The sequence below is a fragment of the Coenobita brevimanus genome, chromosome 40 (genome assembly GCF_032717465.1).
Source record: "Coenobita brevimanus isolate Jiangsu-jjx chromosome 40, ASM3271746v2, whole genome shotgun sequence".
NCBI classification, from domain to species: Eukaryota; Metazoa; Arthropoda; class Malacostraca; order Decapoda; family Coenobitidae; genus Coenobita; species Coenobita brevimanus.
In genome coordinates, this window is record NC_136993.1 from 3,970,188 (window position 1) to 3,984,014 (window position 13,827).

The window sequence follows — 13,827 nt, forward strand, 5'->3', positions numbered from 1 at the left end:
GCCTTTTCCATTGAGAGTTTCAAGCATAGGCTAGATAAGCATATGACAAATAAGGGGTGGATATAGAAAAAAGAAAATCTAATAACCAATACTAATTCATAATTTTTCCTTTTCAGGTTACACTATGATAGTCTCAATTCTCCTTTCACACTTTCCTGTAAAATGTCCACGCCAGTTTTTCGATACTGCGTGGTGTTCTTTCTGACTTTTTCCTGCCGGCTTCGACTGGAGGGTTTGGAGGGCGGGGGAGAGCCTTCTTCTTTGCTATCCTTATCTCATTCTAGTAGTTCAGTTACTCTTCTAGGAGATGCTTAGCATGGACCAACCGGCCTACTGCAGTTATCCTCTCTAGACTTAGGAGTCAGTAGTAGCATCAGCAAATTTGCCGACGATACAAAAATAGGGGGTATCATTAACTCGACTGACGATTGCTATAACTTACAAAAAGACCTCGATATATTGTCCAAATGGTCTAAAACTTGGCAAATGGAATTTAACGTTGAAAAGTGCAAAGTACTTAACGTAGGCAAAACCATTGGAGACACTAAATACAGCATAGATAAGAAAGAAATTAGCAAATCGGAATGCGAGATGGATCTAGGAGTTATGATTAGTAACGACATTAAACCAAGGCAACGGTGTATTAATGCGAGAAATAAAGCAAATAGTGTCCTAGGATTTATTTCGAGAAGCGTGAGCAATAGATCATGAAAAGTAATACTGAAACTTTATCTAGCATTAGTAAGGCCACATTTTAGACTACGGAATATAATTTTGGTGTCCTTACTATAGAATGGATATTAATTCGTTAGAAAATGTACAGAGAAGAATGACAAAAATGATACATGACCTCCGGAACCTGTCATATGAAGACAGATTGAAAAGACTCCTGCATTCGCTAGAGAGGCGTAGAGTAAGGGGAGACTTAATTGAGGTGTTTAAGTGGATGAAGGGTATAAATAAGGGAGATATTAGCAAGGTACTTAAAGTGAGCATACAGGATAGAACTAGAAATAATGGTTTCAAACTAGAAAAATTCCGTTTCAACACGGAAATAAGTAGAAATTGGTTTGGTAATAGAGTGTTAGACGAATGGAATAAGCTACCTAGTAAAGTAGTTGCTGCCTCTTCCATTGAGAGTTTCAACCATAGGCTAGATAAGCATATGACAAATAACGGGTGGATATAGAAAAAAAAATCTTATAACCAATATTAATTCATTCTTTTTTTTTTTTTTTTTTTTTTTTTTTCTTATGTGTCCGACTTCTGGGCATAGGCTGCACAGCCTGCTCTCAAGGCCCAGTAGTCATCCTACATACCATACACCTCACTACATGTCACCACTTCGGCGCTAACACCCACCGTCCATATTGAATACATGCTAGGGGTGCCTCATACAGGACTGGTGTATTGGTATTAGCGGGGGTACTTTTATGACATGTCGGCGGGTTATCTGGTAGATCAGGAAAGTCTGCTTTTATGAAATTCAAATCCATAAACTGTTCCCTGCCCCAGCTGGGATTCGAACCTGACTCCATCAGGACTGCAGGCCGTGTCTCTACCGATTCAGCCACCGCTATGATAGTCTCTATTCTCCTTTCACACTTTCCTGTAAAATGTCCACGCCAGTTTTTCTATACTGAGTAGTGTTCTTTCTGACTTTTTCCTGGCGGCTTCGGCTGGAGGGTTTGGAGGGAGGGGGAAAGCCTTCTTCTTTGCTATCCTTATCTCATTCTAGTAGTTCAGTTACTCTTCTAGGAGCTGCCTAGCATGGGCCAACCGGCTTACTGCAGTTATCCTCTCTTCTTATGTTCTTATGTAATCCGACCACTTCCTTAGCCCTACCCACTCCACACATTCCCCAAAGCTATCATTCCCCAACCCCTGGCCATACAACAAAATCCCTCCCACCACTGCCTGCATGCCAGCTCTACAAGGCAGAGCCCCCGGCGCACACAGCCCCCTATCCCAGCATTCTTCAAGGCTCACTCCTTCCCCTACAGCCCAACTTGTCTCCTGCCATGGTCAAGGAAGGAAGCTAACGTCCCTGTCCGACCTGTTCAGCAAAACATTGAACAAGCACACCAATCAGACAGGATAAACAAATATGATTCCATGCTCCAACAGCTTTCAAATGCACCGAACATGATAACCGTGGTTACAGGTGGCCTTATGTGTATAAAGATGTGTGTATAGTTATGTAATATCCTTGAAGACATATTTTTAGATGGCTTAGGTAATACTTTAAAGTAGTTGGTAAAGAACTTAGGAAAAACAATAGCTATATCTGGAAATTATTTGTCTTAATGTTTTTTTTTTTTTTAAGGTACTATAGTCCGTATCCATAGACCAAGACAAACTTTCATTATCTTGTTCCAGAAGAAGAAAAAAAAAACTACAAAAAGAAAATTATTGTACCAATAATGACCCAACAATTTGAAATACTTTCCGTTTGATAAACGTTTTCTTAAGATTATTCAAGTGACCTCATCAGAGTTGAGGGAAATGGAAACTACTGAGTACTCCCTTCCGACAAAATCCGTCTCCATTCTGGAGTATTGTACACTGTCATCTTTTTACATTCACACAATATATTTATATGGGGGATAGCGCGAACGCAGTCCCCCGCTACCAAAAATTGCGCACTCGAGTTAACCACATTTGGGTTAATCGCAGGGGTCAGCACCACCGGAGTGCAATGGTGGGCCTCGCCCCGGGAGAACCGCCTTCGTGATCACGGTATCTCCTGTGCCAGGTAAGTATGCTGTCCTGCCCGCCACCACCACCCACCCTCGCCATCACTACACACCTCAACCTGACTCGCGCTGATTTGTGGTAGCAGAGCAAACTAGTATTTTTGAGGTTCTTCATATGTTTATTGTCGAATGTACTGTTTCATATGGTCTGCTTCCTGAAGCTGTGGTCCCCGAATATTTATCAATATCCGCCATACAACTGTGCTGTATGCTCTTTGCAGTGCATATACACTAACCAAGAGTTGTTTAATTTGCCCCAGAGTAGAACTGCTAATCTAATCCGCTGGAATTGTAGACATACTATAATGTGAAATAGTGCGATTCTAGGTAGTATAGTTCAGTTTCATAAATCGATTGATTGTTGTTAAATTCAGTCTCAAATCCGTAAAGTTCAAAAAAGAAAATGGGACTACTTAGTAACTGCAAAATAATGTTCTGTTAGGATAATTGAAGTTAGTGAAATTCATCAATTATTAATACCTCAAGTATGCACTGGCATTAACAAGATTATCTTTTTGTTTCTTCATGTAATGAGTTAAAAACTAATTCAGTTTCCGGCAAAATGAAAGCTATTTGAGTTTCAACGTGCCGGTCTCCACCACTATACTTGGAACATAGATTTACCATAATATATAATGCTTGTGAACACACCAAGGTACTATACATAATTTCAAATACTGTATAAGGGAATATTTTGGTCACATATTAATGAACGTTTGTAACAATTCCTCAAAAATACGAAGGCTTAAGTGTACGACACAATACTGAAGTGGAGAAGGTTACAAAAGCCACAGTTTTTGCTTGGCGCGTGTGGCCTTGTTGCCGGCAGTACCTTTTCCAGGGTAGGTTGCAGCCTGAAGAGTGACACTCCAAAATTTGCCGTGGATTGGCATCGCTTCTCGGCCTTTTGGCTAAGATCAAAGTGTAGTATCTGTTCTTATCAGCTTAATATCTGATACGATCCCCATGTGGGATCAACGATATTAATCTGATTTTTGGACCATGGCGAAGTGCTAGGGGCTTGCTCCACCTTTGCCGCGGATCGGCCCGGTATTGCAGTACCTCCGGGATCGGTCCACTCCCTCAGGGGAGAATAATAAATCATATAATAAAGTGAAACATGGAACAATTGGCTCCTCCATCGTGACGAAATAGTAAACAGGAAACCTGACCAAGGGAAAGTTATGAAGGTTGTTGCACAAGAAAAGGCCTCATCTGCCTTCCTTGATGAGGCTCACTGACGAGCTGACTACTCATGATACTGACCAGATATACCGTGATGGCTCACTTGACACTGTAACTGGACAAGCCGGGGTAACGGTCACTGTAATGAGACGGGATAGGTTCTGTCATGAGAGTGAGACTCTAGTTAAACTATATGACTGGGCTTCTTCCACTCCGGAAGAACTATATAGTTGCACTTGAGGTGGGATTGCAGCAAGTCAGTACAAGAAGGAATGACGCTGTGATTTTCTCTGATAGTATAGCTGCATTGCAAGCACTGTCCAGTGTGCATCCCCCTCCTGGTCCGAACTTGTCAAAAAGACACAGAATATGGTGGCCACACTAAGGGAGGACAACATCAGGGTGAGGTTTGTCTGGATTCCCTCACATGTAGGTATTCCAGGGAATGATCGAGCTGATGTACTTGCCAAGGAAGCATCCAGGCTATCTTCCCACGATTATGATTTAGGACTATCGATTAGACAAATAAAATCCCAGATAAAAGCTATACAAACAGAGGAGGTCATTAACATGAGAACTATACAACAATATATCAGCAGGTCTATACACTATTACAATAAGGTTGCTTTAACCACATCATACGCGTATGGTAAAAAGATTACTAGTAGATGGGTTGACTCTGTGCATGCCAGGATCAGACTAGGCTATGACTATCCCTGGCAGCTTGGTTGGCAGGTGGAGGATGAGGCCAGACAGTGTCGAGTGTGTCATGAGCCAAACAAACACACACTTCACCATTATGTTCTCGAGTGTGAACACTTGCGAGAATACAGGGACCCACAACTATTGTCACTTGAACTAAAGATAAAATATATGTTGGAAAACGATATTGTATCCAAAATACTTATAAAACATAAAGGATTTGCACCACCAATGTAACTGTGGATACTAAGAGGAATATAATTTTCTCCCTCTCTCTCTCTCTCTCTCTCTCTCCCTCGCTATTTAACCACCTATCTATCTACCTATGTCTAACTATCTGTCTAGCTAACTCTCCCTCCTTTTCATATTTCTCCACACCTGTGTTTGTCGTTATCTTTTAGCCTGTCAGTGGGTCCCTCCTCTAAATCTCATAATTGCTTACTGCACCTCACTCATTTCCGTCCTTTCTCTCTCCTGCCTATGCCTAGTCTCTCTCTCTCTCTCTCTCTCTCTCTCTCTCTCTCTCTCCATGCCTTTGTTCTCAAATCCGATAATTACTAGAAAAATTCCGTTTCAATAAGGAAATAGGTAGAAATTGGTTTGGTAATAGAGTAGCAGACGAATGGAATAAGCTACCTAGTAAAGCAGTTGCTGCCTCTTCCATTGAGAGTTTCAAGCATAGGCTAGATAAGCATATGACAAATAAGGGGTGGATATAGAAAAAAGAAAATCTAATAACCAATACTAATTCATAATTTTTCCTTTTCAGGTTACACTATGATAGTCTCAATTCTCCTTTCACACTTTCCTGTAAAATGTCCACGCCAGTTTTTCGATACTGCGTGGTGTTCTTTCTGACTTTTTCCTGCCGGCTTCGGCTGGAGGGTTTGGAGGGCGGGGGAGAGCCTTCTTCTTTGCTATCCTTATCTCATTCTAGTAGTTCAGTTACTCTTCTAGGAGATGCTTAGCATGGACCAACCGGCCTACTGCAGTTATCCTCTCTAGACTTAGGAGTCAGTAGTAGCATCAGCAAATTTGCCGACGATACAAAAATAGGGGGTATCATTAACTCGACTGACGATTGCTATAACTTACAAAAAGACCTCGATATATTGTCCAAATGGTCTAAAACTTGGCAAATGGAATTTAACGTTGAAAAATGCAAAGTACTTAACGTAGGCAAGACTATTGGAGACACTAAATACAGCATAGATAAGAAAGAAATTAGCAAATCGGAATGCGAGAGGGATCTAGGAGTTATGATTAGTAACGACCTTAAACCAAGGCAACGGTGTACTAATGCGAGAAATAAAGCAAATAGGGTCCTAGGATTTATTTCGAGAAGCGTGAGCAATAGATCATCAAAAGTAATACTGAAACTTTAGCATTAGTAAGGCCACATTTAGACTACGCAGTGTAATTTTGGTGTCCTTACTATAGAATGGATATTAATTCGTTAGAAAATGTACAGAGAAGAATGACAAAAATGATACATGACCTCCGGAACCTGTCATATGAAGACAGACTGAAAAGACTCCTGCATTCGCTAGAGAGGCGTAGAGTAAGGGGAGACTTAATTGAGGTGTTTAAGTGGATGAAGGGTATAAATAAGGGAGATATTAGCAAGGTACTTAAAGTGAGCATACAGGATAGAACTAGAAATAATGGTTTCAAACTAGAAAAATTCCGTTTCAACACGGAAATAAGTAGAAATTGGTTTGGTAATAGAGTGTTAGACGAATGGAATAAGCTACCTAGTAAAGTAGTTGCTGCCTCTTCCATTGAGAGTTTCAACCATAGGCTAGATAAGCATATGACAAATAACGGGTGGATATAGAAAAAAGAAAATCTTATAACCAATATTAATTCATACTTTTTCCTTTTCCTTTTTTTTTTTTTTTTTTTTTTTTATGTGTCCGACTTCTGGGCATAGGCTGCACAGCCTGCTCTCAAGGCCCAGTAGTCCTCCTACATACCATACACCTCTCTACATGTCACCACTTCGGCGCTAACACCCACCGTCCATATTGAATACATGCTAGGGCTGCCTCATACAGGACTGGTGTATTGGTATTAGCGGGGGTACTTTTATGACATGTCGGCGGGTTATCTGGTAGATCAGGAAAGTCTGCTTTTATGAAATTCAAATCCATAAACTGTTCCCTGCCCCAGCTGGGATTCGAACCTGACTCCATCAGGACTGCAGGCCGCGTCTCTACCGATTCAGCCACCGCTATGATAGTCTCTATTCTCCTTTCACACTTTCCTGTAAAATGTCCACGCCAGTTTTTCTATACTGAGTAGTGTTCTTTCTGACTTTTTCCTGGCGGCTTCGGCTGGAGGGTTTGGAGGGAGGGGGAAAGCCTTCTTCTTTGCTATCCTTATCTCATTCTAGTAGTTCAGTTACTCTTCTAGGAGCTGCCTAGCATGGGCCAACCGGCTTACTGCAGTTATCCTCTCTTCTTATGTTCTTATGTAATCCGACCACTTCCTTAGCCCTACCCACTCCACACATTCCCCAAAGCTATCATTCCCCAACCCCCTGGCCATACAACAAAATCCCTCCCACCACTGCCTGCATGCCAGCTCTACAAGGCAGAGCCCCCGGCGCACACAGCCCCCTATCCCAGCATTCTTCAAGGCTCACTCCTTCCCCTACAGCCCAACTTGTCTCCTGCCATGGTCAAGGAAGGAAGCTAACGTCCCTGTCCGACCTGTTCAGCAAAACATTGAACAAGCACACCAATCAGACAGGATAAACAAATATGATTCCATGCTCCAACAGCTTTCAAATGCACCGAACATGATAACCGTGGTTACAGGTGGCCTTATGTATATAAAGATCTGTGTATAGTTATGTAATATCCTTGAAGACATATTTTTAGAGGGCTTAGGTAATACTTTAAAGTAGCTGGTAAAGAACTTAGGAAAAACAATAGCTATATCTGGAAATTATTTGTCTTAATGTTTTTTTTTTTTTTTTTAAGGTACTATAGTCCGTATCCATAGACCAAGACAAACTTTCCTTATCTTGTTCCAGAAAAAAAAAAACTACAAAAAGAAAATTATTGTACCAATAATGACCCAACAATTTGAAATACTTTCCGTTTGATAAACGTTTTCTTAAGATTATTCAAGTGACCTCATCAGAGTTGAGGGAAATGGAAACTACTGAGTACTCCCTTCCGACAAAATCCGTCTCCATTCTGGAGTATTGTACACTGTCATCTTTTTACATTCACACAATATATTTATATGGGGGATAGCGCGAACGCAGTCCCCCGCTACCAAAAATTGCGCACTCGAGTTAACCACATTTGGGTTAATCGCAGGGGTCAGCACCACCGGAGTGCAATGGTGGGCCTCGCCCCGGGAGAACCGCCTTCGTGATCACGGTATCTCCTGTGCCAGGTAAGTATGCTGTCCTGCCCGCCACCACCACCCACCCTCGCCATCACTACACACCTCAACCTGACTCGCGCTGATTTGTGGTAGCAGAGCAAACTAGTATTTTTGAGGTTCTTCATATGTTTATTGTCGAATGTACTGTTTCATATGGTCTGCTTCCTGAAGCTGTGGTCCCCGAATATTTATCAATATCCGCCATACAACTGTGCTGTATGCTCTTTGCAGTGCATATACACTAACCAAGAGTTGTTTAATTTGCCCCAGAGTAGAACTGCTAATCTAATCCGCTGGAATTGTAGACATACTATAATGTGAAATAGTGCGATTCTAGGTAGTATAGTTCAGTTTCATAAATCGATTGATTGTTGTTAAATTCAGTCTCAAATCCGTAAAGTTCAAAAAAGAAAATGGGACTACTTAGTAACTGCAAAATAATGTTCTGTTAGGATAATTGAAGTTAGTGAAATTCATCAGTTATTAATACCTCAAGTATGCACTGGCATTAACAAGATTATCTTTTTGTTTCTTCATGTAATGAGTTAAAAACTAATTCAGTTTCCGGCAAAATGAAAGCTATTTGAGTTTCAACGTGCCGGTCTCAATCACTATACTTGGAACATAGATTTACCATAATATATATTGCTTGTGAACACACGAAGGTACTACACATAATTTCAAATACTGTATAAGGGAATATTTTGGTCACATATTAATGAACGTTTGTAACAATTCCTCAAAACTATGAAGGTTTAAGTGTACGACACAATACTGAAGTGGAGAAGGTTACAAAAGCCACAGTTTTTGCTTGGCGCGTGTGGCCTTGTTGCCGGCAGTACCTTTTCCAGGGTAGGTTGCAGCCTGAAGAGTGACACTCCAAAATTTGCCGTGGATTGGCATCGCTTCTCGGCCTTTTGGCTAAGATCAAAGTGTAGTATCTGTTCTTATCAGCTTAATATCTGATACGATCCCCATGTGGGATCAACGATATTAATCTGATTTTTGGACCATGGCGAAGTGCTAGGGGCTTGCTCCACCTTTGCCGCGGATCGGCCCGGTATTGCAGTACCTCCGGGATCGGTCCACTCCCTCAGGGGAGAATAATAAATCATATAATAAAGTGAAACATGGAACAATTGGCTCCTCCATCGTGACGAAATAGTAAACAGGAAACCTGACCAAGGGAAAGTTATGAAGGTTGTTGCACAAGAAAAGGCCTCATCTGCCTTCCTTGATGAGGCTCACTGACGAGCTGACTACTCATGATACTGACCAGATATACCGTGATGGCTCACTTGACACTGTAACTGGACAAGCCGGGGTAACGGTCACTGTAATGAGACGGGATAGGTTCTGTCATGAGAGTGAGACTCTAGTTAAACTATATGACTGGGCTTCTTCCACTCCGGAAGAACTATATAGTTGCACTTGAGGTGGGATTGCAGCAAGTCAGTACAAGAAGGAATGACGCTGTGATTTTCTCTGATAGTATAGCTGCATTGCAAGCACTGTCCAGTGTGCATCCCCCTCCTGGTCCGAACTTGTCAAAAAGACACAGAATATGGTGGCCACACTAAGGGAGGACAACATCAGGGTGAGGTTTGTCTGGATTCCCTCACATGTAGGTATTCCAGGGAATGATCGAGCTGATGTACTTGCCAAGGAAGCATCCAGGCTATCTTCCCACGATTATGATTTAGGACTATCGATTAGACAAATAAAATCCCAGATAAAAGCTATACAAACAGAGGAGGTCATTAACATGAGAACTATACAACAATATATCAGCAGGTCTATACACTATTACAATAAGGTTGCTTTAACCACGTCATACACGTATGGTAAAAAGATTACTAGTAGATGGGTTGACTCTGTGCATGCCAGGATCAGACTAGGCTATGACTATCCCTGGCAGCTTGGTTGGCAGGTGGAGGATGAGGCCAGACAGTGTCGAGTGTGTCATGAGCCAAACAAACACACACTTCACCATTATGTTCTCGAGTGTGAACACTTGCGAGAATACAGGAACCCACAACTATTGTCACTTGAACTACAGATAAAATATATGTTGGAAAACGATATTGTATCCAAAATACTTATAAAACATAAAGGATTTGCACCACCAATGTAACTGTGGATACTAAGAGGAATATAATTTTCTCCCTCTCTCTCTCTCTCTCTCTCTCTCTCTCTCTCTCTCTCGCTATTTAACCACCTATCTATCTACCTATGTCTAACTATCTGTCTAGCTAACTCTCCCTCCTTTTCATATTTCTCCACACCTGTGTTTGTCGTTATCTTTTAGCCTGTCATTGAGTCCCTCCTCTAAATCTCATAATTGCTTACTGCACCTCACTCATTTCCGTCCTTACTCTCTCCTGCCTATGCCTAGTCTCTCTCTCTCTCTCTCTCTCTCTCTCTCTCTCTCTCTCTCTCTCTCTCTCTCTCCATGCCTTTGTTCTCAAATCCCATAATTACTAGAAAAATTCCGTTTCAATAAGGAATTAGGTAGAAATTGGTTTGGTAATAGAGTAGCAGACGAATGTAATAAGCTACCTAGTAAAGCAGTTGCTGCCTCTTCCATTGAGAGTTTCAAGCATAGGCTAGATAAGCATATGACAAATAAGGGGTGGATATAGAAAAAAGAAAATCTAATAACCAATACTAATTCATAATTTTTCCTTTTCAGGTTACACTATGATAGTCTCAATTCTCCTTTCACACTTTCCTGTAAAATGTCCACGCCAGTTTTTCGATACTGCGTGGTGTTCTTTCTGACTTTTTCCTGCCGGCTTCGGCTGGAGGGTTTGGAGGGCGGGGGAGAGCCTTCTTCTTTGCTATCCTTATCTCATTCTAGTAGTTCAGTTACTCTTCTAGGAGATGCTTAGCATGGACCAACCGGCCTACTGCAGTTATCCTCTCTAGACTTAGGAGTCAGTAGTAGCATCAGCAAATTTGCCGACGATACAAAAATAGGGGGTATCATTAACTCGACTGACGATTGCTATAACTTAAAAAAAGACCTCGATATATTGTCCAAATGGTCTAAAACTTGGCAAATGGAATTTAACGTTGAAAAATGCAAAGTACTTAACGTAGGCAAGACTATTGGAGACACTAAATACAGCATAGATAAGAAAGAAATTAGCAAATCGGAATGCGAGAGGGATCTAGGAGTTATGATTAGTAACGATCTTAAACCAAGGCAACGGTGTACTAATGCGAGAAATAAAGCAAATAGGGTCCTAGGATTTATTTCGAGAAGCGTGAGCAATAGATCACCAAAAGTAATACTGAAACTTTAGCATTAGTAAGGCCACATTTAGACTACGCAGTGTAATTTTGGTGTCCTTACTATAGAATGGATATTAATTCGTTAGAAAATGTACAGAGAAGAATGACAAAAATGATACATGACCTCCGGAACCTGTCATATGAAGACAGACTGAAAAGACTCCTGCATTCGCTAGAGAGGCGTAGAGTAAGGGGAGACTTAATTGAGGTGTTTAAGTGGATGAAGGGTATAAATAAGGGAGATATTAGCAAGGTACTTAAAGTGAGCATACAGGATAGAACTAGAAATAATGGTTTCAAACTAGAAAAATTCCGTTTCAACACGGAAATAAGTAGAAATTGGTTTGGTAATAGAGTGGTAGACGAATGGAATAAGCTACCTAGTAAAGTAGTTGCTGCCTCTTTCATTGAGAGTTTCAACCATAGGCTAGATAAGCATATGACAAATAACGGGTGGATATAGAAAAAAGAAAATCTTATAACCAATATTAATTCATACTTTTTCTTTTTCATTTTTTTTTTTTTCTTATGTGTCCGACTTCTGGGCATAGGCTTCACAGCCTGCTCTCAAGGCCCAGTAGTCCTCCTACATACCATACACCTCTCTACATGTCACCACTTCGGCGCTAACACCCACCGTCCATATTGAATACATGCTAGGGCTGCCTCATACAGGACTGGTGTATTGGTATTAGCGGGGGTACTTTTATGACATGTCGGCGGGTTATCTGGTAGATCAGGAAAGTCTGCTTTTATGAAATTCAAATCCATAAACTGTTCCCTGCCCCAGCTGGGATTCGAACCTGACTCCATCAGGACTGCAGGCCGCGTCTCTACTGATTCAGCCACCGCTATGATAGTCTCTATTCTCCTTTCACACTTTCCTGTAAAATGTCCACGCCAGTTTTTCTATACTGAGTAGTGTTCTTTCTGACTTTTTCCTGGCGGCTTCGGCTGGAGGGTTTGGAGGGAGGGGGAAAGCCTTCTTCTTTGCTATCCTTATCTCATTCTAGTAGTTCAGTTACTCTTCTAGGAGCTGCCTAGCATGGGCCAACCGGCTTACTGCAGTTATCCTCTCTTCTTATGTTCTTATGTAATCCGACCACTTCCTTAGCCCTACCCACTCCACACATTCCCCAAAGCTATCATTCCCCAACCCCCTGGCCATACAACAAAATCCCTCCCACCACTGCCTGCATGCCAGCTCTACAAGGCAGAGCCCCCGGCGCACACAGCCCCCTATCCCAGCATTCTTCAAGGCTCACTCCTTCCCCTACAGCCCAACTTGTCTCCTGCCATGGTCAAGGAAGGAAGCTAACGTCCCTGTCCGACCTGTTCAGCAAAACATTGAACAAGCACACCAATCAGACAGGATAAACAAATATGATTCCATGCTCCAACAGCTTTCAAATGCACCGAACATGATAACCGTGGTTACAGGTGGCCTTATGTATATAAAGATCTGTGTATAGTTATGTAATATCCTTGAAGACATATTTTTAGAGGGCTTAGGTAATACTTTAAAGTAGCTGGTAAAGAACTTAGGAAAAACAATAGCTATATCTGGAAATTATTTGTCTTAATGTTTTTTTTTTTTTTTTTTTTAAGGTACTATAGTCCGTATTCATAGACCAAGACAAACTTTCCTTATCTTGTTCCAGAAAAAAAAAAAAACTACAAAAAGAAAATTATTGTGCCAATAATGACTCAACAATTTGAAATACTTTCCGTTTGATAAACGTTTTCTTAAGATTATTCAAGTGACCTCATCAGAGTTGAGGGAAATGGAAACTACTGAGTACTCCCTTCCGACAAAATCCGTCTCCATTCTGGAGTATTGTACACTGTCATCTTTTTACATTCACACAATATATTTATATGGGGGATAGCGCGAACGCAGTCCCCCGCTACCAAAAATTGCGCACTCGAGTTAACCACATTTGGGTTAATCGCAGGGGTCAGCACCACCGGAGTGCAATGGTGGGCCTCGCCCCGGGAGAACCGCCTTCGTGATCACGGTATCTCCTGTGCCAGGTAAGTATGCTGTCCTGCCCGCCACCACCACCCACCCTCGCCATCACTACACACCTCAACCTGACTCGCGCTGATTTGTGGTAGCAGAGCAAACTAGTATTTTTGAGGTTCTTCATATGTTTATTGTCGAATGTACTGTTTCATATGGTCTGCTTCCTGAAGCTGTGGTCCCCGAATATTTATCAATATCCGCCATACAACTGTGCTGTATGCTCTTTGCAGTGCATATACACTAACCAAGAGTTGTTTAATTTGCCCCAGAGTAGAACTGCTAATCTAATCCGCTGGAATTGTAGACATACTATAATGTGAAATAGTGCGATTCTAGGTAGTATAGTTCAGTTTCATAAATCGATTGATTGTTGTTAAATTCAGTCTCAAATCCGTAAAGTTCAAAAAAGAAAATGGGACTACTTAGTAACTGCAAAATAATGTTCTGTTAGGATAATTG

General features: G+C 41.4%; 5 non-coding genes across 5 annotated transcripts; 2 read left to right on the forward strand and 3 right to left on the reverse strand.

Annotated features, from left to right (window-relative positions):
- Positions 1–2,600: 2,600 nt before the first annotated feature.
- On the reverse strand, positions 2,601–2,763 carry LOC145397342 (U1 spliceosomal RNA). Its single transcript, XR_013896922.1, has one exon. It is a non-coding gene; the product is annotated as a U1 spliceosomal RNA (small nuclear RNA).
- An 884-nt stretch (positions 2,764–3,647) lies between these two features.
- On the forward strand, positions 3,648–3,840 carry LOC145397359 (U2 spliceosomal RNA). Its single transcript, XR_013896939.1, has one exon. It is a non-coding gene; the product is annotated as a U2 spliceosomal RNA (small nuclear RNA).
- A 4,059-nt stretch (positions 3,841–7,899) lies between these two features.
- Positions 7,900–8,062, reverse strand: LOC145397343 (U1 spliceosomal RNA). Its single transcript, XR_013896923.1, has one exon. It is a non-coding gene; the product is annotated as a U1 spliceosomal RNA (small nuclear RNA).
- An 884-nt stretch (positions 8,063–8,946) lies between these two features.
- Positions 8,947–9,139, forward strand: LOC145397360 (U2 spliceosomal RNA). Its single transcript, XR_013896940.1, has one exon. It is a non-coding gene; the product is annotated as a U2 spliceosomal RNA (small nuclear RNA).
- Positions 9,140–13,221: 4,082 nt separating this feature from the next.
- On the reverse strand, positions 13,222–13,384 carry LOC145397344 (U1 spliceosomal RNA). The gene has a single exon (XR_013896924.1). It is a non-coding gene; the product is annotated as a U1 spliceosomal RNA (small nuclear RNA).
- Positions 13,385–13,827: the final 443 nt, after the last annotated feature.